Genomic DNA, 23,442 nt, shown 5'->3' with positions numbered 1-23,442 from the left:
ACCCTGTAAAAACTGTCCCGTTCCTGCATTCGGCGCTCTGCAGTCCTCTACCCCTGCGCAGTGTACGACTGTGGGCCCCAGCACGCTTGGAATAAAATCCTCTTGCAGTTTGCATCAAGACCGCTTCTCGTGAGTGATTTGGGGTGTCGCCGTATCCGGGCAGAGCGTGGGGTCCTCGTTTTGGGGGTCTTACAGTGCTGCACACCTTTAATCCCAGCAGAGGCAGAGGTAGGAGGATTGCAGTGAGTTTGAGGCCAGCCTGAGACTACACAGTGAATTCCAGGTCAGGCTGGGCTAGAGTGAGACACCACCTGGAACAACAAACAAACTAAAAAGCAATTAAGCCAGGCATAGTGGTACACACTTTTGTTTGTTTCGCTCTAGCTCAGGCTGGCCTGGAATTTACTATGTAGTCTCAGAGTGGCCTCAAACCCACCGCAATCCTCCACTTGAGAAGCAGCGGTAGATGGATCACTGCAAGTTCATGGCCAGCCTGAGACTACATACTGAATCCAAGATCAACTTGGGCTAGAACACAAACCTATCTTGAAAAAACGAAAAAAAAAAAAAAAAAAAGCAACTAAATCTGGTGTGGTGGCACATGCCTTTAATCCCAGCACTTAGGAGGCAGAGGTAGGATTGCTGTGAGTTCAAACTTCCAAAGCAAAAAGGCAACTAAAGGCAGCATAAAGTCATGGCATTTTTGAGCCAGGCATGGTAGTGCACACTTGTAATCCCAGCATTCAAGAGGCTGGGGTAGGAGGATTACTGTGAGTTTGAGACCAATCAATCTGGACCAGAGCAAGACCTTGACTCAAAGAAAAAAAAGATTTTTTTAAATATTTTTTGGTTTTTTGAGATAGGGTCTCCCACTAACACACGCTGGTTTGTTTTTTGTGTTTTTTTTTTTTGTTTTGTTTTTGTTTTTTGTTTTGTTATTCAAGGTAGGGTCTTACTCTAGTCTAGGCTGCTGACCTGGAATTCACTATGTAGTCTCAGGGTGCCCTCACGGCAATCCTCTTACCTCTGCCTCCCCTGAGTGCGGGGATTAAAGGTGTGAGCCACCACACCCAGCCCTGCTCTCTTTTTTAAAATATTTTATTTATTTATAAGCAGAGAGAAAGAATGAGTGCATCAGGCTGCTGCAACCAAACTCTACATGTATGCATCAAGCTTTATATGGGTACGGAGAAATCAAACATAGGTCGTTAGGCAAGTGCCTTAACCACAGCCATCTCTTCAGCCCCCTGCTTTTACTTGGAGCCAGAGTTTCTCTTTTTACTGTTTCCAGATCTTTCAAGGCTGTGTCATGATTTATATGATTTGTCTTTTGCTTCTGTCATTACTGGGACAGGGTCTGATTCAGACCCAGACTGACCAGAACCCATTTCAGAACAGAAATATCAACCTCCCAATTGACAAGATTACAGGCGTAGAACAGTACACACCCTTAGGGACTTTGGCTTTATGCAGTTATCTGTTTCCATGCCCACTCTTGCATAAATATTCTGTGCTGAATTTGATCGAATATCTGTATTGCTCAGTTGAACTTTACAGTTTACCAGTAAATTGCTCCACCCTGTCTGCTAGAATACTTGAATAGCAGGGGACAAACTCAACACGTAGGGTTACTTTTGCTGTTTGTTTATGTGTTTATTTCATTCTTTCTTTATTTCTTTGTTTGTTTGAGAAGGGTCTGACTGTAGCTCAGGCCGACATGGAATTCACTGTGTAGTATCACGGTGGCCTCAAACTCATGGCAATCCTTATACCTGTGCCTTCCAAGGTGCTAGGATTAAAGGCGTGTGCCACCACACCCGGCTCTCTTGTTTTCTTGGAGTACAAGAGCTACACTTGGCTCCTTAAACTCCTGCCTTGAATGTATATAAAGTTGGATTTACATGACTAAGAACACTGTAGATAATTAGAAAACCCAAGCATCAAATTAACTCAAGATGCAAAAATCTCTACATTACTGTGATAGTTAAGGTGTTGTCCAATTGATCTGTTTAGTAATCCACAGAAATCCCTTTCAGGTGGGTCTTGGAGGTTGCTTCCAGGAAGGATCAACTAAAGGAGGAAGTCTTTCCCCCAAAGTGAGCCCCAGAGTGAGCCCTTACCCAGATTGGGAGGCCCCTCTCAGAGGGGGACTTCATATAAGAAAGCTCTGGTTGAAAGAGCCACTTCCTTCCTTCCACTTGGCTGCTGGAGCTGCTTGCTGCCTTCCAGCGTGGATTGAAGACCAGAGCGGACTGAAGACCAGCATCAACTAAAGACCCACATGGATTGAAACTCAGCCGCTCCTCAGGAAGCCTCCAGGCTTTTCCAGCGCCATCTGCAGTGCCGGGTCGGGATGGCTGAGGCATCTGGACACGAATACTGAGCAGCTACCAGGTTCTGTGATTCTCTGGCCTGCAACTGCTATTGGACTACCGTAAACTAATCCAATAAATTCCCCTTTTAAAATAATTTATTCTAGCAGTTCTGTTCCTCTAGAGAACCCTGACTAATACAACTATAATAAAAGAAACACAAACAATCAAGACAATACAATCACACCAAAAATTATAAAGCCATCAGAAGTGACCCCTAGTGAGACTGTTTTAGATGAAATGTCTGACAAAGATATTTTTTAAAAAATGATTTTGTTGGCAGGCTGGAGAGATGGCTTAGTGGTTAAGCGCTTGCCTGTGAAGCCTGAGGACCCCGGTTCAAGGCTCAATTCTCCAGGATCCACGTTAGCCAGATGTACAAGGGGGCGCACGCGTCTGGAGTTCGTTTGCAATGACTGGAGGCCCTAGTGTGCCCATTCTCTCTCTCTCTTTCTCATCACCCTCCCCTTCCTTCTCTGTCAAATAAATAAAAATAACATAAGGTAAAAAGGGGGATGAAAGTTGTAGTGTAGTGGTAGAGCACTTGCCTAGCATCCACAGGGCCCTCAGACTTTCCATAGTACCACCAAAAAAGAGAGAAAAAAAAGCCACTAAAAAATAGCATAGTATAAAATCAGAGAGAGAGGCATAGTTTATTTTATCCCATGGGCAATAGTTATGTGGCTCTTTAAAATTATTAACTGGCCAGGCACACCTTTAATCCAAGCACTTGGGAGGCTGAGGTAGGAAGATTGCCATAAATTTGAGTCCAGTCTTGGTTACAGATTTAGTTTCAGGTCAGCCTTAGCTAGAATGAGACCCTGCCTCAAAAGCCAAAAATAGGCTAGACATGGTTACTCACACCTTTAATCACAACACTAAGGAGGCCGAGGTAGGAGGATCACTATGAATTTGAGGCCAGCCTGAGACTACATAGTGAATTCCAGGTCAGCCTGGGCCAGAGTGAGACCCTACCTTGAAAAACCCAAAATAAATAAATAAATAAAAAGTGAAAAATAGCTGACAGAAAGCTGGAAGAAGTCATTCTGCATGCAGCTCAATGGGAAAGAGAGAAATCACCAGTGAAGATATTCAACAGTGGACACTGCAAGCCTTATAATTGGCCAGCCAGGCCAATGAGCCAACGGGTGCAATAGTGGCACATCTGTCATGGTGGAAACCAACTGCTCTCCAATTGGACTGGAGGCCCTCTCCATGGGAGGAAATACATTCCTGATACTGAAAACTTAAAACAGGGGTAGTCATGATCCCTAGGGGTGTAACGTTTGCTGTTGTCTGGCTAAATGTATATACTATGCTTACCAAACTGCCCAGTAAGCACTTCTGTTAATGTTCACACCCTTATATTAATGCTACTCTCACTTTTGGTAGAGAATCTTCTCTTTTCAGATGGCAGCGACCTTGGGACGACTCAGAAGGTATCATGGTGATGGAAAGAAATGACCTCAGTGCTCAGTACTGCAATATCTCAATCACAGCTTCCAAGGCTCAGGGTCTAATGCAGAAGAGGTGGCAGAAAGAATGTAAGAGCCAAAGAAAGGGCAGGACTCCATACAACATGCTCCCTCCAGACACAAAATGGCCTGGATATCCATGGCCTCACAGTGCCTGACACTACCTGCATAAAACCATCATAAGAGGAGGAAAAGATCATGACATCAAAAGTAAAAGAGAGGGCTGGAGAGATGGCGTAGCGGTTAAGCGCTTGCCTGTGAAGCCTAAGGACCCCGTTTCGAGGCTCGGTTCCCCAGGTCCCACGTTAGCCAGATGCACAAGGGGGCGCACGCGTCTGGAGTTCGTTTGCAGAGGCTGGAAGCCCTGGCGCGCCCATTCTATCTCTCTCCCTCTATCTGTCTTTCTCTCTGTGTCTGTCTCTCTCAAATAAATAAAAAAAAATTAATAAAAAAAAAAAAAAGTAAAAGAGAGACTGATTGAGATGGAAAGGGGGTATGATGGAGAATGGAGTTTCAAAGGGGTAAGTGGAGGGAGGAAGGGTATTACTATGGGGTATTTTTTTATAGTCATGGAAGTTGTTAATTAAAAAAAGTGAAGAAAAGTCAGAGTGCTAATTGCCTCCAGGAGAAAAATCCTCACCCAGTCTTGGCACTGGGGGCCTGGCAGTGGGGGAAGCTAAAAGAGCAAAAGGGAGGAAGAGAACAAGGAAGAGGAAGAAAAGGAGGGGAGGAGAGAGGAGGAACAGGTTGGCAAGACCTGCAGATGGAGGCAGCAGACTCAGGGAAGTAGTTATTTGTAAAAAAAAAAAAAAAAAAAAAAAGTGAAAAATAAGCCTAAAAAGAAAAATAAAATAATTATTTCACAATATGCAAAATCCTATTAAGCAATCTTAAAATAGTCTGAATATAAAATATATTACATATGTTGTCTATGTCTATATGTATCTATATATGCAGAGAAATTATGGAGTTGTAATTCATAGGGGTTGTACTTCAGAACTGCTCTTTTCTGGCTTAAAAGAAATCATATTGACATTGAAATGGTTCAAATAATCCAGTCTGGCCTGAGATGGAGGCACACATCCCTTATCCCTGCACTTAAGAGACAGGGGCAGAAGGGGGAGGATCACAGCAAGATCAAAGCCAGCCTGGGTACGTAGGGAAATACTGTCTCAAAACAACAAAAACAGGGTCTAAGAATGTGGATCAATTGGTAGAGTACTTGCCTACCATGCACAATGTCCTGAGTTTGATTCCCAACACCACTTAAAACAGGCATGGTGACTCATGCCTGCAATCCCAGCAGCACTCTGGAATCTCAGGAGGATCAGAAGCTCAAGGTCAGGCTGAGGAGATGGCTCAGGGGTTGTGAGGTGGAAGTTGGAGAAAGGAAATTTAGAAGTCCCTACCCCCAAAGCTATGTCCTGTACTGCATGGTCTTATACTGACACTATGGTTTTGGTACTATTTCTGAATTGCTGCTCATATTGTAAATCATCTTGTATTTCCTCTTTTTTTGGCAGGTGGGGGGGACGGTTTGGGATAGGGTCTTACTGTAGCCCAGGCTGACCTGGACTTCACTATGTAGTCTCAGGGTGGCCTTGAACATACGCTGATCCTTCTATCTCTGCCTCCCTAGCACAGAGATTAGAGGTGTGGGCCACCATGCCCAGCTTTGTGTTTCCTTTTTATCTCCATAGTACAGCTGCAGGCATCAGTCTGCTAATTAACCCCAACCCTATTTATGTAAAACTTGCCTATCACATACTCAAGGTTTCTGGCACTAGGACCAAGCTCTGAACTCTAAACTCTAAAAATTAACAATAATAAAAATAGCCCAAGATAAGCCACCAAAAATCAGGGTCCAGGCTTTGAAACAGATACCCCTGGGTCCATGCTGTTGTGAAAATAAACTGATTCTCCACTCACACTTTTAATCCCAGCTCTTGGGAAGAAGGAGTAGGAGGACCACCATAAATTCAAGGTCAGCCTGGAGCTATAGGATGAGTGCCAGGTCAGTCTGGGCTAGAGTGAGACTCCAACTCAAAAAATCAAAAAAAGGCCAGGCGTGGTGGTGCATGCCTTTAATCCCAGAACTCGGGAGGCAGAGGTAGGAGGCTCACCATGAGTTCAAGGCCACCCTTGAATTCCAGTTCAGCCTCGGGGGGGGGGGGTGCAAAAGAGGATAATAGTAGTAATTATTATTATTTCACTATGATATTTTCATACAAGTATATAATGTGTTGTGATTATCTATACAGCCCATTACCCTCTCTTATCCTCCATTCCCACTGACCCCCTTCTTTCCAGCTAGTCAACCTAATGTCTTCATGACTAGTTTTTCTTTTGTTTTGGCTCTGGTGACTTTATTAGTCAGTTCTCTAGAGGAACATAATCAAGGGAAGGAGTACACATTACAAAATGAGTTTATTAGATGGGATGACACAAGATGAGCTGGGTAGTCCTTTGATGTTTGCACAGTGGAGAGGCTGAGAATCCAGGAGCTTCTCAGTCCACCAGACTGGATGCCTTAACACTCCCAATCTAGCAGTGAAGGGTGGCGGGTTCCTGGACAGCCCATGGTCTTCAGTCCACATGGGGAGGTTGAAGAAGCTGTGTTAGGGTGTCTGTGAAGGATGGAGGCAACAGGGGACTGCACACACCAGCAAGGAGCAGACAGGCAGCCAAAAGCAGCCCTGAGTTTCTGGCACACCTCTGGATACCTCAGCTGCAGCCAAAAGGGCTGCGCACTCTGGGGTAGGTGTTCATCCTTCAATTAGTCCTAAACGATGGCACAGACTGGCCCAGTGTTTCTTAGTTGAATCCTAACACAGTCAAGTTGACAATTGAGACTGGCTAGAACAGTGATCCAACATGCTTATTTAGGGTTTCTTATGGGAGCATGGGCAACTTGGCAGTGGCCACACCACTGAATAAAAAAAATGTCTCTCTGCTCCCAGCAGCCATGAAATGTCTATAGATCCTTGGAGGGGGGTTGGGCCTCGTGAGCCCCTCCACTTATTATCCAGATTTTTACTTTGCCTCAATCATATTTTTTTTCTCTTGGTTTCTTTGTTTCATTTTTCCTCTCTTCCCCTTCTTTTCTCTCCTCCCCCTCTCATTTATTCTCCTAAACGTTGTATTTTATAAAAAGAAGTCCAAGCTGGTTGTGGTTTCCCACACCTTTAATCCCAGCAGTCAGGAGGCACAGGTAGGAGGATCGCTGTATGAGGCCACCCATAGACCACATAGTGAATGCCAGGTCAGCCTGGGCTAGAGTAAGACCCTACCTCGAAGAAACAAAACAAATAGATAGATAGATAGATAGATAGATAGGTAGGTAGATAGGGAAAGAGAGAGAGAGAGAGGGAGGGAGAGAGAGAAAGAGAGAGAGGGGGGAGAGAGAGAGAGGTCTCCCTTAACAAAGATAAAGGAAGCTAACTCTAAGCTTCATAAATGTGATGATACAAAAAATAAGTCCCAACAGCAAAGATTCCAGCTGTGTAGACCGGTGTAAGCTGGGACCCCTCTGGGAGCCATAAACTTCAGAGACTATTTTTGGTTGTGTCTGCTGCAGAAAGGGGAAGGGGAAAAGGTACAGGGAGGGAAGTACAAGCAGAACAGCCTCCTTGCTTTAGTGAATGCACAAGCCACCTATGCTCTGTAAATTATATCAACATGCCTAAAGCCCAAAATGAGGTGAGAAGGGATGCTGCTCTATGGATAAGATATAATTTTTTTAAAAAATATTTTTTAATTTAAAAATGACTATTTGCAGCTGGGCATAATGGTACATGCCTTTAATCCCAGCACTCAGGAGACAGAGGTAGGGGGATCACCAAGAGTTCGAGGCCACCCTGAGACTACATAGTGAATTCCAGGTCAGCCTGGGCTAGAGTGAGACACTACCTCAAAAAACTATATGCACCAGGGCCTTTTGCCACTACAAATAACCTACACATGTACCACTTTGTGCACCTGGTTTTTCATGAGTACTGGAAATTGAACCCTGGCCATTAGGCTTTGCAAGCAAGCACCTAAGCCATTTAGCCATCCCTCAGGGTGGTCTCGAACTCATGGAGATCCCCCTACCTCTACCTCCCAAGTACTGGGATTAAAGGCATGCACCCACCTCACTCAAAAAAAATATATTTTTGTTTCACTCTAGTCCAGGCTGACCTGGAATTCACTATGTAGTGTCAGGGTGGTCTTGAACTCACGGTGACCCTCCTACCTCTGCCTCCCAAGTGCTAGGATTAAAAGCGTGTGCCACCATACCTAGCTCAATAATAATATTTTTGTTGTTTTGTTTTGTTTTGTTTTTGGAAGTAGGGTTTCACTCTAATCCAGGCTGACCTGAAATTTGCTATGTAGCCTCAGGATGGCCTCGAATTCATAGTGATCCTTCTACCCCTACCCCTGCCCCCCTCTCCGGGGCTGGCATTAAAGGCATGCACCACCATGCATGGCTATTTTTGTTGTTGTTGTTTGTTTTCTGTCCAAGGTAGTGGGGCACTGTCTGCCCGTGCCCAAGGGCCGCACTCCGCCCGTCTACCGAAAGCGCATCTTTGCGCCCAACCTTGTCATGGCCAAGTCCCGTTTCTAGTACTTCGTATCTTATGATGATCTTGTGTAGGTAGTGTCAGGCACAGTGAGGTCATGGATATTGAGGCCATTTTGTGTCTGGAGGAGCATGTTGTAAGGAGTTCTACCCTTCCTTTAGCTCTTACATTCTTTCTGCCACCTCTCCCGCATTAGACCCTAAGCATTGGAAGGTGTGATCGAGATGTTACTCAGTACTCCAGTCACTTCTTTCCAGCACTATGATACCTTCTGAGTCATCCCAAGGTCACTGCTATCTGAAAAGAGAAGATTCTCTACCAAAAGTGAAAGCAGCGTTAATATAAGGGTATAAATATTAAGAGAAGTGTTTACTGGGGAGTTTGATAAGCATAGTATATACACTTATCCAGACGTCAGCAGATGTTACAACCCTAGAGCTCATGACTACCCCTGTTTTAAGTTTTCAGTATCAGGGATGTAGTCACCCCCATGGAGAGGGCCTCCAGTCCAATTGGAGGGCAGTTGGTTTCCACCATGACAGACATGCCACTATTGCACCCATTGCCTCATTTGCCTTGGCTGGCCAATTATAAGGCTTGCAGTGTCCACTGTTGAGTATCTTCACTGGTGGTATCTCTTTCTCCTATTGAACTACCTGTAGAATGGCTTCTTCCAGCTTTCTGTCAGCTGGTCTACATGGAGGAGGTTATCAGCTCAGTTCCAACAGGATTTTTCAGTGGGCTTGCAACCCAAGTATGTGTGGAGTCTCCAGCAATAGGGTCTTACCATCGATTCCTGGTGGGAAACCAAGGGCCTTGGCAATGGCCTATAATGTTTTGGGCACCTGGCTATTATTTTTAATAAAAAATGTAAAACACTGGCTGGAGAGATGGCTTAGTGGTTAAGGCACATGCTTGTGAAGCCTAAGAACCCAGGTGCGATTCTCCAGGTCCCACATAAGCCAGATGCACATGGAGGCACGTACATGGCTGGAAGCCCTGGTGTGCCCATTCTCTCTCTTGCCCTCCCTCCCTCCCTCTCTCTCCATTATTGTAATTAATAAGTAAAAATAAAATCTTTTTTTCTTTTTTTTTCGAGGTAGGGTGTCACTCTAGCTCAGGCTGACTTGGAATTCACTATGTAGTCTCAGGGTGGCCTCGAATTCATGGGGATCTTCCTACCTCTGCCTCCTGAGTGCTGGGATTAAAGGCATTGGCTACCATGCCAGCCAATAAAATCTTTTTTAAAAAATGAAAAACACAGGGCTAGAGGGGTGGCTTAGCGGTTAAGGCCTTTGCCTGCAAAGCCAAAGTACACTGGTTCAATTCCCCAGGACCCACATAAGCCAGATGCACAAGGTGGCACATGAGTCTGGAGTGTGTTTGTAGTGGCTGGAGGCCCTGGCACACCCATTCTTTCTCCCTTTCTCTCTCTCTCAAATAAATAAATAAATCCCCCCCCCTTTTTTCCCACCTGTTTTGAGGTAAGGTCTCACTCTAGCTCAGGCTGACCTGGAATTCACTATGTAGTCTTAGGGTGACCTTGAACTCCTACCTCTGCCTCCTGAGTGCTGGGATTAAAAGTGTGGACAACCACGTCTGGTTAATAAATAAACTGTTTAAAAAATGAAAAACACAAATGTTGGAGTCTGTCATTGTGGCTCACACCATTAATTTCAGAACTCAGGGGGCTGAGGTAAAAGGGTCACCATGAGTTTGATGCCCGACTGGGCTACAGAGTAGAGTTCCAGGTCAGCCTGGGTTACAGTCAGTACCTGCTTCAAAAAAATTAAATTCAAAATACTCCCAAATTCATAGCTCTCTCCAACCACAAGGGGGCAGGAAGTGCTGTCCTGCCAGTGCCTACAAGGGGTGAACCCACATGCTTGTTGAAAAGTACTAACTGGTGGAAGAATCCATATGAATTTTTTACTTGGATATAATTTCATTATATATAACAATCTTTTTTTTACAATCATTTTTACAATTAGAATAAGGCCCTGAGACTACATAGTGAATTCCAGGTCAGCCTGGGCTATAGGAAGACTACCCCTCTTGGGACAATTTCTGGTTCCAGTAGGTGGTCACTGATCATAAGATGTACAGGTGGTGACCTGGTGCCAGCCTGATCTCTGGAGAGCAGGCAACTGAAGTAGGCAGTAGACCCTTCAGGCAGCTTCTAGGGGAGAGAAGCATACTCTTCCATGCACAGTGGGAAGCTCCAGAGATGTCTTGCTCTACCAGTCAACAAGCTCTTTTTTTTTTAGTATTCATTTTTTATTCTTATATATTTATATTATGATATTGTACAGCTTTCAAAGCTAACAACTGAATCTTTCTGTACGTGTATTTAAAGCATAAGAAAATAAAAGTATTTCACAAAAGAAGTTCATATTACAGTACTATTGAGATATAAGGCATAGAGTATGCTTTTGTGAGTTATAAACAATACATTCATTTTAAAGAATAAACATTTAATGTGAATAACAGCATTTTGGTTATAATGAATATAGTAAATGTTGACAGCAATGTGTGGATACAAGAAAGGTGCTTTGTAATAGATACTATGTAGGATGGCAGAGCATTCATGAGATGGCTGCAGTATTTTACATCTCTCCAGCCTTCTTACTAAATTTACACTCATTGCACACTGTTTAGCACTTTGTTTATACAGGGATACCCTTTGTTCAACAACCTCTAAATCTCAGCATACAAAACAAAGTTACTCCACATTTTCTCCTGGTTACCTGGTACCAATGTTTGAATAAGGTCTAGAATAAGTGGAACGTTTTGTCTTACCTGCCACTCAAATCAAATGTTTACTTAATATAAAATTTACTTATAAGTAGAAATATAAGGGGAATATTGGTGATTATAAAGATTAGAACTTCTAATTATTGCCATAATTCTTTGAAATAATCCCATTCAAAGCTGAATTTGGTTTTACACAGCGGTTTCTTAAGAAAAAATATGAACTTGAATTAAAAAGATATAGCTAAAATAAAGTTTCCACATGTAGGAAATAATAATGGATTTCCAGACCATTAACTTCTTCAGCTATTGCTTTTTAGTGGACAGTTTTACTAAGAAGAGCTTTACTCCTTACTTTGAAGTCACTGTGAGGGGTTAAGCTAATGAATACTAGATCCACATGTTCTTAATGGGGGCAAGACAAAGAAGACTCCCTGTTCCAAGTAGAGGACATTTCACCTCAGCTAATTCTATTACACTAAAATAAAATGACACAAATGGTCAATACATGTAACTCTACTCATACTTCTGGGATAGCCCACTGATGTTCAGTGAAAATGTAAAATCTGGGATGCATCCAGCCTTTTTTTTTTCCGAGGTAGGGTCTCACTCTGGCTCAGGCTGACCTGGAATTCGCCATGGAGTCTCAGGGTGGCCTCGAACTCTCGGTGATCCTCCTACCTCTGCCTCCCGAGTGCTGGGATTAAAGGCGTGCGCCACCACGCCCGGCGCATCCAGCCTTTATTAACAAAATCAACCACATTTCTTTTGTTTATTCCAAGATGAGATTACCCTTCAGATATCACACATAACAATTAAAATTTAAAAACGCATGAGCATTTTGAAAGTTTCCAAATTATTTAAAAGTATTCAAATAAATGTAGTAATAAAAGTATGTGAAAAATCAAAACCACAACTTACATCTAGTACAGCAGATATTCTCTAAATGTGAGGTTTCGAAATTGGCAGGCTAAGCCATCCCAAGGTCCTATCATGACACACACAGTGTTCTGTAGCAGTGACTACCACTCAGCCTTTTGGCTTCATGCTTCTGTGAGGAAACGCGTTGCTATTAATATGAAGGCATCTACGGAAAACTTATCTCCATAAGAGCATTCACTAGACTCTGCCCATTTCCTTCAACTAAAATAAGATTTCTTACCACTGTCCTCTTCATGCACAGACCCAGGACTTTGCTCCAAAGCCTCTCAAAAGAAATGTTGTTTTTAGAACAATTCTAGATGCAGTAATGCCCAGGTTTCATGTCCTTACACATATTCTAAAACTATAACCTTATCGAATGACAAAACTCTCAACATTCACAGGCACATTTTAACATACATCCCTTTTCCCTCTCTGACAAGACAAAATACAAACATACAGAGTGACCCAAATTTTAAAGTTAAAAAAGAATGTTTCAATCCGAGAAAAGTGTTGACATATCAAATATCTTTTAAAAGAATTATGTTCTCGGGAAATTAGAAACATTAATGAATAAAGTGCACACACAATATAAATAAGAAAGTAACTTGAATATAAAAAAATTTCTGTAGGGGACCAATCAAACCTTCAATAAAGATCTATGAATAAAAACATATGCTTACAGTATAGTGTACACTTATAAGTTAAAATGCACTTATATTTATAAAGAAACTGAAGTATAGTACTGCAAGATTATTCCAAGAATATTTTTCAAATGTACAAATAATAAAAACACACAAAAAAGCCTTGGGCAATGTTCAACTTTAAAAATTGCTACCACACCAACCCAACAAATCCTTAACCACTTTTTAAATGGGTTCATGTATACCATTTGAATGCAAAGAGAATATCAAAGATATTAAAACACATGACTTTTCAGTGTCTTACTTACACTTTGTAGCCTTATCTTTTCACACTTAATCATTGAATTTTGAATGTATCAACTAAGAATTTCACAAATAAGTGTTTCACAAATAGTTTATGTATACATAAGAATTACCTGTGAAAGGTATAATGCTAAGAACTAAAACATATCCCTCAACCCCTGCCCTCCAACAAAAAGAAAGAAAGAAAGAAAGAAAGTCCACAAAAGCTCACAATTGTGTTCATTTCAATCTGACTAAAAGCCAACAAGCCAAAGGGTGTCTTTCCTCAGGTCTGCATCTCTATGTGTTGAGGTGGAGCTTCAATATTTGACATTGACAGTACATCAGAACACAATTCATCAGCAGAAAACTCCAAATAATTCTAAAATCTTTAGCCACTGAGAACTATCATGTTACATTTGTCATTCTAACATGCAATATAATTATATCAAAGTCATTTGTTTGGGTTTGCAAGGTGGTTCAGACTGGTAGAAAAATGAAGCTCGGGCTGGAGAGATGGCTTAGCGGTTAAGCGCTTGCCTGTGAAGCCTAAGGACCCCGGTTCGAGGCTCGGTTCTCCAGGTCCCACGTTAGCCAGATGCACAAGGGGGCGCACGCGTCTGGAGTTCGTTTGCAGAGGCTGGAAGCCCTGGCATGCCCATTCTCTCTCTCTCCCTCTATCTGTCTTTCTCTCTGTGTCTGTCGCTCTCAAATAAATAAATAAATAAAATTTTTTAAAAAATGAAGCTTATATGAAAACTGGTTAAGGATTCAAAGCACATGAGCTCTGAAATATTCATTGTAACACCCAGACAATATTGGGGAGGCATGATTTGCACAAAAATACTTTAAATTATTTTGGTTTTGTTCTTCATGATCTTGAGAGTTTAGCTGCTTGCAGTGCATGTGTGAATCCTTTTTGCTACATCATAAACATAGGTGATGTCTGGTCGCTTCTCAGGATCTAGGTTGATGCACACATTAACTGGGGTAGTTCCTCTGAGTAGTGATCTGAAGGGAGTGGTGGGTAGTCACACTGCTCTATCTTCTTACACAATGAGTATAAATTCATCTTGTCACCATAGAAAGGACTTTGTAATGCAGCCATCTCATACAGTAGACAGCCAAGGAACCAGATGTCAGACTTGAAGTTGTATCTATTTTCATGTATTCTCTCGGGAGACATGTAATAAGGTGTACCCACTAGAGAATGTGCAGCTGTAGTGTTTGAGCTGAAAAACCGACCAACACCAAGATCTCCAAGTTTAACCACTCCAGCGGCTGTAATGGACACATTAGCTGGTTTTATATCTCTATGCATGACTCTCCGAGAGTGCATGTGCTCCAATGCACTGCACAGCTGAACGAAGTACTTCCAGACAGTTCTTTCAGGAATCAGCATCTTCTGTTTCTTAAAATGCTTTATCATTCTGGAGAGATCACCAGCATCTGCCAATTCCAAAACTATGTTTAATTCGTTATCTTCAATGAATGATGCATAATATTTAATTACATTTGGATGGTTCAATTGCTTTAAGAGGTCTATTTCTTTGATACAGTCAGCACGTGCTTTGGCATCCATTAAATCAAATAGCTGCACTTTTTTTTAAGCTACTGATACTCCATTCAAGAGACAGGTTGCTCTATAAACTTCACTGAATTGTCCACGACCAATTTTCTTTTCTATTCGGAAGTTGGCTAATGTATTGTAGCCCGTATCCGGTTGAAAGGCCTTCTGTGGTTGAAACTGAGGAACAGGTGGCCCTTGCATGCTCATCCATTGTCTGAAACAACAGGAACTTTAGAATTCTTTTCAAAGGACTTTCTTCTTCTGTTTTCAATTATATATTATGGTGATTCCATTCTAGCTCCACAGCTCCAGGAAGTGGAGACTTCTATGGGACTCGAGTCCCCGACGGACCGCAGCGCAGGCGAGCCGCTGGGCCGCCGTGGAAAGGCCCTGGGGCCGGGGGCTGAGGCTGCGCCGCCCCCGCGGACGGACGCTCGCTGCCGGCGCGGGCACCCACCCTGCATGGCGAGGCGAGGCGAGTCTCTCTCTCTCTCTCTTTTTTTTTTTTTTTTTTTTTTCCCTGAGGTAGGGTCTCACTCTAGGCCAGACTGACCTGGAATTCCAGCCTGGCCTTGAGCTCACAGCGATCCTCCTACCTCTGCCTTCAGAGTGCTGGGATTAAAGTTTTGTGCCACTACATGACACAGAGCATAGGTTAAATGGGGCTGGAGAAATGGCTTATCTGTTAATGCACTTGCCTGCGATGCCTATGGACCCAGGTTCGATTCTCCTGGTCCTATGTAAAGCAGATGCACATGGTGGTGCATGCATCTGGAGTTCGTTTGCAGTGGCTAGAAGCCCTGAGTGCCCATTCTCTCCCTGTCTCTCTGTCTCAAATAAAACTAAATAAGTAAATACAATGGAGACATGACAGAGATGGGATTAAAGGGAGAAGCCACCACTTCTGGCTTTAAATTTGAATTTTCTTTTTCTTTTTTTTTTTAGTTTTTCACAGAGGTAGTGTCTCCCTCTAGTTCAGGCTGACCTGTAATTCACTATGTCATTTTGTACTCACAGCTATCTGTTTTTTTTTTGTTGTTGTTTGGTTGGTTGGTTTTTGAGGTTGGGTCTTGCTCTAGCGCACCTGGAATTCAGTCTCAGGGTGGCCTCCACATGGTGATCCTCCTACCTCTGCCTCCCAAGTGCTGGGATTAAAGGTGTGCGCCACCAAGCCTGGCTCATCTGTGTTTATATAACTGCATTTCATGAAACAGTTTAGACATATACTAAAAATTATTTGCTTACCTGAAAACCCAGTTTACCACGAAAAAAAAAAAAAATCCAACCAACATCAGGCTGAGAGTGATGTCTCATGCCTTTATTCCCAGCACTCTGAAGGCTGAAGTAGGAGATTTATTGTGAATTCAAGATCAGTCTGGACTACAGAATGATTTCCAGCCAGGTGTGGTGGCGCATGCCTTAAATCCTAGCACTTAGAAGGCAGTAGCAGGAGGATCACCAGTTCAAGGCCACCCTGAGACTACATAGTAAATTTCAGGCCAGCTTGGCCTACAGTGAAAAATCAAACAAAAAGTTTAAAAATCAGCTTCAGACAAACAAACAGAAAAGGGCTGAGGATATAGCTCAGTTGGTAGAGTGCTTGCTTAACAAATAGGAAGCCTTGAATTGGTTCTACAGCACTGTGTAAAACTGGTGTAGTTAGGTATGGTGGTACACGCCTTTAATCCCAGCACTCCGGAGGCAGAGGTAGGAGGATCGTTGAGTTTGAGACCACCCTGAGTCTCCATAGTAAATTCCAGATTAGCCTGGGCTAGAGTGAAACCGTACCTAAAAAAAAAAAAAAAAAGAAAGAAAGAGGGCTGGGGAGATGGCTTAGTGGTTAAGGCATTTGCCTGCAAAACTAAAGGATCCCTGTTCTGTTCTCCAGGACCCAAGTTAGCCCACAGTAGCCAGATGCACAAAGAGGTGCACGCGTCTGGAGTTCATTTACAGTGGCTGGAGGCCCTGGTTGGCCCTCTCCCCTCTCTCAAATAAATAAATAAATAATATTTGGTGTGGTGGCACAGCACATATCTATAATCCAGGACTTAGCCGGGCATGGTGGTACACATCTTTAATCCCAGCACTCAGGAGGCAGAGGTAGGAGGATCACTGTGAGTTCGAGGCCACCCTGAGAATACAAAGTAAATTTCAGGTCAGCCTGGGCTAGAGTGAGACCCTACCTTGAAAAAACAAACAACAACAAAAAAAGCTATAATCCAGCACTTGAACAAACACTTGGGAGGTAGACGCAGGAGGATCAAATATTCAAGGTCATTCTCCCCCCCCCCCCCCGGGGTAGGGTTTCACTGTAGTCCAGACTAAATATGTAATCTCAACTCATAGCAATTCCTGGGATTAAAGACGAGCACCACCACACCTGACTTTCAAGGTCATCCTTGACTACATATGGAGCTTGAAGCCAGCCATGGATATTTAAGACCTTGCCTCAAAAAAAAAAAAAAAAAAAATTAAACCAGGCATGGTGGTGCAAGCTTGAATCCTAGCACTTGGGAGGCAGAAGTAGGAGGATCGCCAGTGAGTAGTTGGAGGCCACTCTGAGAATACAGAGTGAAGAGTGAATTCCAGGTCAGCCTGGACTAGAGTAAAACCCTACCTTGAAGAACCAAAAGAAAAAAAATTATTTTCCAGGCCTTCCACATGGGTTCCTTAGCTATGTGGGTGCCTTTCCTTGGCTCTATACTTCCCTCAATAAATATAATAATTTAATTTAAAAAATCAGAGCTGGAGAGATGGTCAAATGGTTAAGGCACTTGCCTGTAAAGCCTAACAACTGAGGTAGGAGGATCTGAATTACAGGCCAGCCTAAACTACAGAGTGAGTTCCAGGTTAGCCTGGTCTAGAGTGAGACCCTGCTTTAAAAAAAAAATGAGGCCGGGCGTGGTAGGAAGCAGGAGGATCACCGTGAGTTCAAGGCCACCCTGAGACTATGTAGTGAATTCCAGGTTAGCCTAGGCTACAGTGAGCCCCTACTTCAAAAAAACAAAATAATAATAATTAATAAATAAAATAAAATAAGGGGGCTGGAGAGATGGCCTAGTGGTAAGGCGCTTGCCTGGGAAGCTTAAGGACCCATGTTCAACTTTCCAGGTCCCACATAAGCCAGACAACAGCGCATGTGCACAAGGTGATGCGTCTGGAGTTCGATTGCAATGGCCCTGGTGTGCCATTCTCTCTCTCTCTCTCTCCCCCTTACTCTGTTTCATTAAAAAAAAAAAAAGCCAGTCTGTTGGGCTTGCCTCAAAAAAATAAAATAGCCAGGCATTAATCCTAGCACTAGGGAGGCATAGGTAGGAGGATTGCCTGAGCTACAGTGAGACCCTGCCTTGAAAAAACATAAAAACTAAAATAAAATAAGGGCTGCAAAGATAATTTAGCAGTTAAGGTGCTTGCCTGTGAAGCCTAAGGACTCAGTACCCACATAAACCAGATGCACAAAGGAGCACATGTGTCTGGAGTTAATTTGCAGTGCCTAGAGGTCTGATATGCCCATTCTCTCTATATATATTTGCCTCTTTCTTTCAAGTAAATAAATTAGCCGGGCGTGGTGGCGCACGCCTTTAAATCCCAGCACTTGGGAGGTAGAGGTAGGAGGATTGCCATGAGTTCGAGGCCACCCTGAGACTCCATAGTGAATTCCAGGTAAGCCTGGGCTAGAGTGAGACCCTACCTCGAAAAACCAAAAAAATAAAAATAAATCAAGTAAATAAATTAAATTAAATTAAATTAAGCCAGGTGTGGTGGCACACACCTTTAATCCCAGCACTTACCTCAAAAAAAACAAAACAAATGAAACCAAACAAACTTCCAATTTAACTGAGTATCCACTACTTTACACGGTACATCCTCCAGGGACTTTAACAGTTTTAGAAACCAGAGTGTTCTGGTTTTGCTTCAAACTCACAGGATCCTCCTACTTCAGCCTCATGAGTGCTGGCATTAAAAGCATGCCACCATGCCTGGCTAAGAATACCTTTTTTCTAGGTCAGTGATAATCATCAGTGTTTTTATTAGGAAATTTAATCCAGAAAAAAATGTAACCTATTACATTTTTTAAAAAAGAAACTATCTGTACTATTTTTTATCAGTAAATGCAATATCAAAAAATTTGCTAAAGTATGCTTTTGTTTTTCCACATGTTAAAAGTTATCAGTACTTTGGCTGAGATTTCAGAAGCTGCATAACAGGAATTTCTTGGTATATCTGATGTAATGGTTTGCCTTTTTTTTTTCAAGGTAGTGTCTTGCTCTAGTCCATGTTGACCTGGAATTTACTATGTAGTCTCAGGGTAGCCTCAAACTCAGCAATCCTCCTACCTCTGCCTCAGAAATACTAGGATTAAATGCATGCACCGCCACACCTTCTCTAGAATAAATTTTTTTGGTTTTTCAAGGTAGGGTCTCATTCTAGCCTAGGCTGACTTAGAATTCACTATGTAGTCTCAGGATGGCTTCAAACTCAAGGCAATTCTCCTACCTCTGCCTCCTGAGTGCTGGGATTAAAGGCCCTTTTTTTTTTTTTTCTGTTTTGAGAAAACTCATATAGCCCAGGCTGGTCTCAAACTCACTAAGTAGTCAAGGATGACTCCTAATCCTCCTGCCTCCACCTCCTAAAAGCAACTGAGGAAGATATCCAACACCAACCTGTGGCCTCCACATGTATGCACACACATGTGAACATGTATCCAAACACATATACAGGCATGCAAAATAAAAAAAAATTTTTTTTTTTTTGGTTTTTCAAGGTAAGGTCTCACTTTAGCTCAGGCTGATCTGGTATTCTAGGTTAGCCTGGGCAACAGAGACCTTACCTCAAAGAACAAAAACAAAGGAGTTGGAGAGATGGCTTAGCGGTTAAGCGCTTGCCTGTGAAGCCTAAGAACCCTGCTTTGAGGCTCAATTCCCCCATACCCATGTAAGTCACATACACAAGGTGGCCCATTTGGAGTTCCTTTGCAATGGCTGGAGGCCCTAGCACACCCATTCTCTCTCCCTCTGTCTGCTGCTTTCTCTGTCTGTCTCTCTCAAATAAATAAATAAAAATAAACAAAAGGACATTAAAAAAAAAAAAAAGCCTGGTATGGTGGCGCATACCTTTAATCCCAGCAGTTGGGAGACAGAGGTAGGATGATCGCTGTGAGTTCAAGGCCACCCTGAGACTAAATAGTGAATTTCAGGTCAGCCTGGGCTACAGTGAGACCCTTCCTTGAAAAAACAAAACAAACAAACAAAAAAAAAAAAATTCTGAGACTAAGCCAGGCATGGTAGTGCATGCCTTTTTGGGAGGCAGACATAGCAGGGTCCCCATGAGGTCAGTGCTACCCTGAGAATACATAATGAATTCCAGGTCAGCCTGGGCTACAGTGTAACCCTACTTTGGAAAAAACAAACAAAAAACAAACCATATTAATAAATAAAAAATTTGTGTTACTTTAAGCCACTTGATAATGTATTATAGCTACATTAGAAAATACATACATCATGCCGGGCAGACAGGTAGTGCCGAGGGAAGGACCAGGCCTGCTGGTTCCTCCCTAGGGGTTGAGGGGATGATGAGCATCGGACGACCCAGACCTCTCCTGACCACCGGAGAAAAACCACACTGAGTCGGGAGTCTTTTCGATGTAGGAACTCGCAGAAAAAACTTGCTTTATTACTCTGAGCAGTTGCCTATGTCATGTTGGGGACAAAGGCGGGGATTTTAGGATGGGGAGGTAGAGGTAAGTGCCAATAGTAAACTGTAACTATTGAAATGGTAATTACAATTGCCATGCGGAGGTGGCAGGCCAGAAGCCATTAGGAGTCTTGCTGAGTCCTAGCTGGCCAGAGACAGGTGGCCAAACTTTAGCTAGGCTCAGGAAGTTCCACTAGACCTCACGCCTGGGCTTTTCAGAGCTCAACACATCAGCTGGTTTATATTTTCCCCTTCCATTAATCAAGCCAACAGAGAACTGTATACAGCCTCTTTTAGCCAGAGGCACCTCCCACAAGTTTCTTCTCCTTTCTCCTTTCTCCTTCTCCTTTTTCCTTTCTTCCTCTTTTCTCTTTCTCTCTTTTTTTTGTCTTCTTTTTTTTGGGGGGTGGGGTTGGGGGTACTCTCAGGGTGGCCTCGAACTCATGGCGATCCTCATACCTCTGACTCCCCGAGTGCTGGGATTAAAGGCATGTGCTGCCACGCCCAGCTCATATGTGATTATTTTGACCCAGGTTCTCATGTAACCCATGCTGGCCTTGTACTTTCTATGTAGCCTCAAACTCGGAATGTAGTTCAGGAAGACCTTACACATGTAGCCCTTCACCTCATGAGTCATAGAAATTCTCTGAAAAGATCACTCCAAAGCGAGTATGAATGAAAGTGGAGGAGTCTATTACTGGGGGGGGGGCCAAGGAGCTTGAGGTCGCCCTCCAAAGAAGCTCTGGCTGGAGCTAAGAATTTATTTCCATTATATAGTTTTCATAGCCAAGTGGTAAGTGAACAAACAAGATGTGGCAATTTGCATATCAATCATTTCTGTAGTCAGGCCACCCAAACAATGAACTCCATTTTACTTTGTTTTCGTCTAAACTGTCTTTCTTTATCATCCCTTTGGTCTCTTTCTGGACAGTTTCTTCTTTGGGATTTTTCTATCTGCTGACAAAGATAAGTTTTAGCTCCTCAGCAACTAATTCTTAAAGTAACTCAATGAATCAGTTAAACTTTTAGCTTCTTTTCTACCATACCACCATGCCCCATTTATGGGGGGCTGGGGATGGAACTCAGAGTTTTGCAAGCACTTTATTAACTGAGATAAATCCCTAGCCCCGTGATTTACTTTTATTTTTCACTTGTGTGTATATAGTGCAGTGTGTGGTATGGTCCCATATCCTTGCCTGCGGGGGGTGGGGGGGAGTCTTGCCTTCAATGGCTGAAGCAGAATGACTGGTGCCTCACTCCATACTTTAAAATTTTATTTATTTATTTAAGACAGAGAGAGGAAGAGACAGAGAGAAAAAAATGAGAATGAGAATGGGCACACCAGATCCTCTAGCCACTGCAAACAAACTCCAGACACATGTGCCACTTTGTGCATCTGGTTTATGTGGGTACTGGGCAATTGAAGCTGGGTCCTTAGGCTTTGCAGGCAGTGCCTTAGCCATTAAGCAACCTCTCCGGCCCTCTCGCCATACTTTTGCAGGAGGTCTTGTTTGCCAGAGTGTCTTTACTGATTTCAGAGCTCCCAGGGCTCTGATAGCGCTGCACTCTTGAATCTCTGTTCCCCTGTGGGACAGGTGGCAGGTTCCTGTGGCCATGTCCCCATGTTTACAAGGATCTGGAGACTCGCACTCTGGTGGTCTCTGGCCCTCAGGTCCTCATGCGAGTGCAGGAAGCACACTTAACTGCTGAGTCATAATTTATGACTTTTTTCCCAGGTGGGGTCTCACTCTAGTCCAGGCTGACCCAGTACTCACTCTGTAGTCTCACGCTGGCCCCAAACTCACAGCAATCCTCCTACCTCCGGCTCCCAAGTCCTGGAATTAAAGGCATGTGCTACCACTCCTGGTTTGATTTTGTGTGAGTGGTTTGATTATGGTGTCTCACTGGTTGACGTTAAGCAGCCCATGAAAATCAATCTGGAAGGAAGCTGACCGCAGTGCCTCTCACGCTAGAGCACTGTGGGGTGACAGAAATCAGAATCACCGGGGAAGCATTTGCTTTCCAATATGTCTCCTGAGGTGGATGTGTGCCACTCCCTCCCACAAAAATCAGGCTTTGGGGGAGTGTGGCTCATGCCTGTAATCTCAGCTCCTGGTTTTGTAACAATGACATACACACTATCAGTTTTCATTTTACATCTTTCTAAGTGTAAGGTTCAGGAGTGACCAAGACCACACAGACCACTCTGAGGCAAAGGTGGAAGGTTTTATTGGTGGGCGGTGGGGCGGAGGGGGCTGCCAGGACTGACTCTCAAGAGCAGAGGGAGCAGTCAACTTGCAATTACAGATATTGGGCTATATCAGTTGGGGGAAGATGAGGAAGGGAGAAGTAAAAAGAAAAAAGATTTCTTTAGGGGAGATCTAAAATAGGCAGGGTGTGACACCAGAACAGTAACCAGGTGACCTGAGAGATAAGGGAGCAGAAAACCTAGACCTTGGGCATTGTTAGGCAAGGAAGGCATGATGGCTGGGTGGCTCCTTGAAGAAAGTGGATGACCACTCCCTGGTATCTGTCGCCCTCTTGCTGTCTTCAGTGACTCCATATTGTCCTGACCTAACACTAAGTAAATTGCCTGCTAATCCTGGCACTTGAGAGATAGAAGCAGGAGAAAAAGGTCTTCAAAATCTCCCTGGATTATATAGCAGGTTCTAGCCTGGGCTACATGACACTCAGTTTAAAAAAAGACAAAACAAAAAAGGCAAACAATGGTCTGGAGAGATGGATTAGCAGTTAAAGTACTTGCCTGCAAAGCCTAAGGACCCAGGCTCAATTCCCCAGAACTCAGGTAAACCAGATGCATAAGGGTGCATGCATCTGGATTTTGTTTGCAGTGGCTAGGCCCTGGCATGTACATTCCCTCTCTCTCTCTCTCTCTCTCTCTCTCTCTCTCTCTCTCTCTCTCTCTCTCTATACTTCTTTCTCTGTCTCTCTAAGATAATAAATAATAAAAGTTTTAAACAGAGGACAAGCAAAACAATTCAAATCCAGTGAGTCGGCAAGATACAGGAATTGGACTACTCTCCAGATCTATTGAGGGTAGGGAAAGGGTTAAGAATCATTGTTACTAGATGGGGACAGGAAGATATTTGAGGACAGCCTGGACTACAAACAAGATCCTGTCTTTTATAAAAGGTGAGGGATGGGCTGGAG

General features: G+C 43.3%; 1 protein-coding gene and 1 pseudogene across 1 annotated transcript in view; one reads left to right on the top strand and one right to left on the bottom strand.

Moving 5' to 3' along the window:
- The window catches only part of Znf668 (zinc finger protein 668), a 704,021-nt gene that overhangs the window by 562,067 nt on the left and 118,512 nt on the right, over positions 1-23,442 (top strand). The gene's annotated exons all lie outside the window — the stretch shown is intronic.
- Positions 13,895-14,778, bottom strand: LOC123453747 (annotated as a pseudogene).

Source organism: Jaculus jaculus, chromosome 12 (genome assembly GCF_020740685.1).
Source record: "Jaculus jaculus isolate mJacJac1 chromosome 12, mJacJac1.mat.Y.cur, whole genome shotgun sequence".
NCBI classification, from domain to species: domain Eukaryota; kingdom Metazoa; phylum Chordata; class Mammalia; order Rodentia; family Dipodidae; genus Jaculus; species Jaculus jaculus.
The sequence above is the reverse complement of the archived record's forward strand: the minus strand, read 5'-3'. Positions and strand labels throughout refer to the sequence as shown.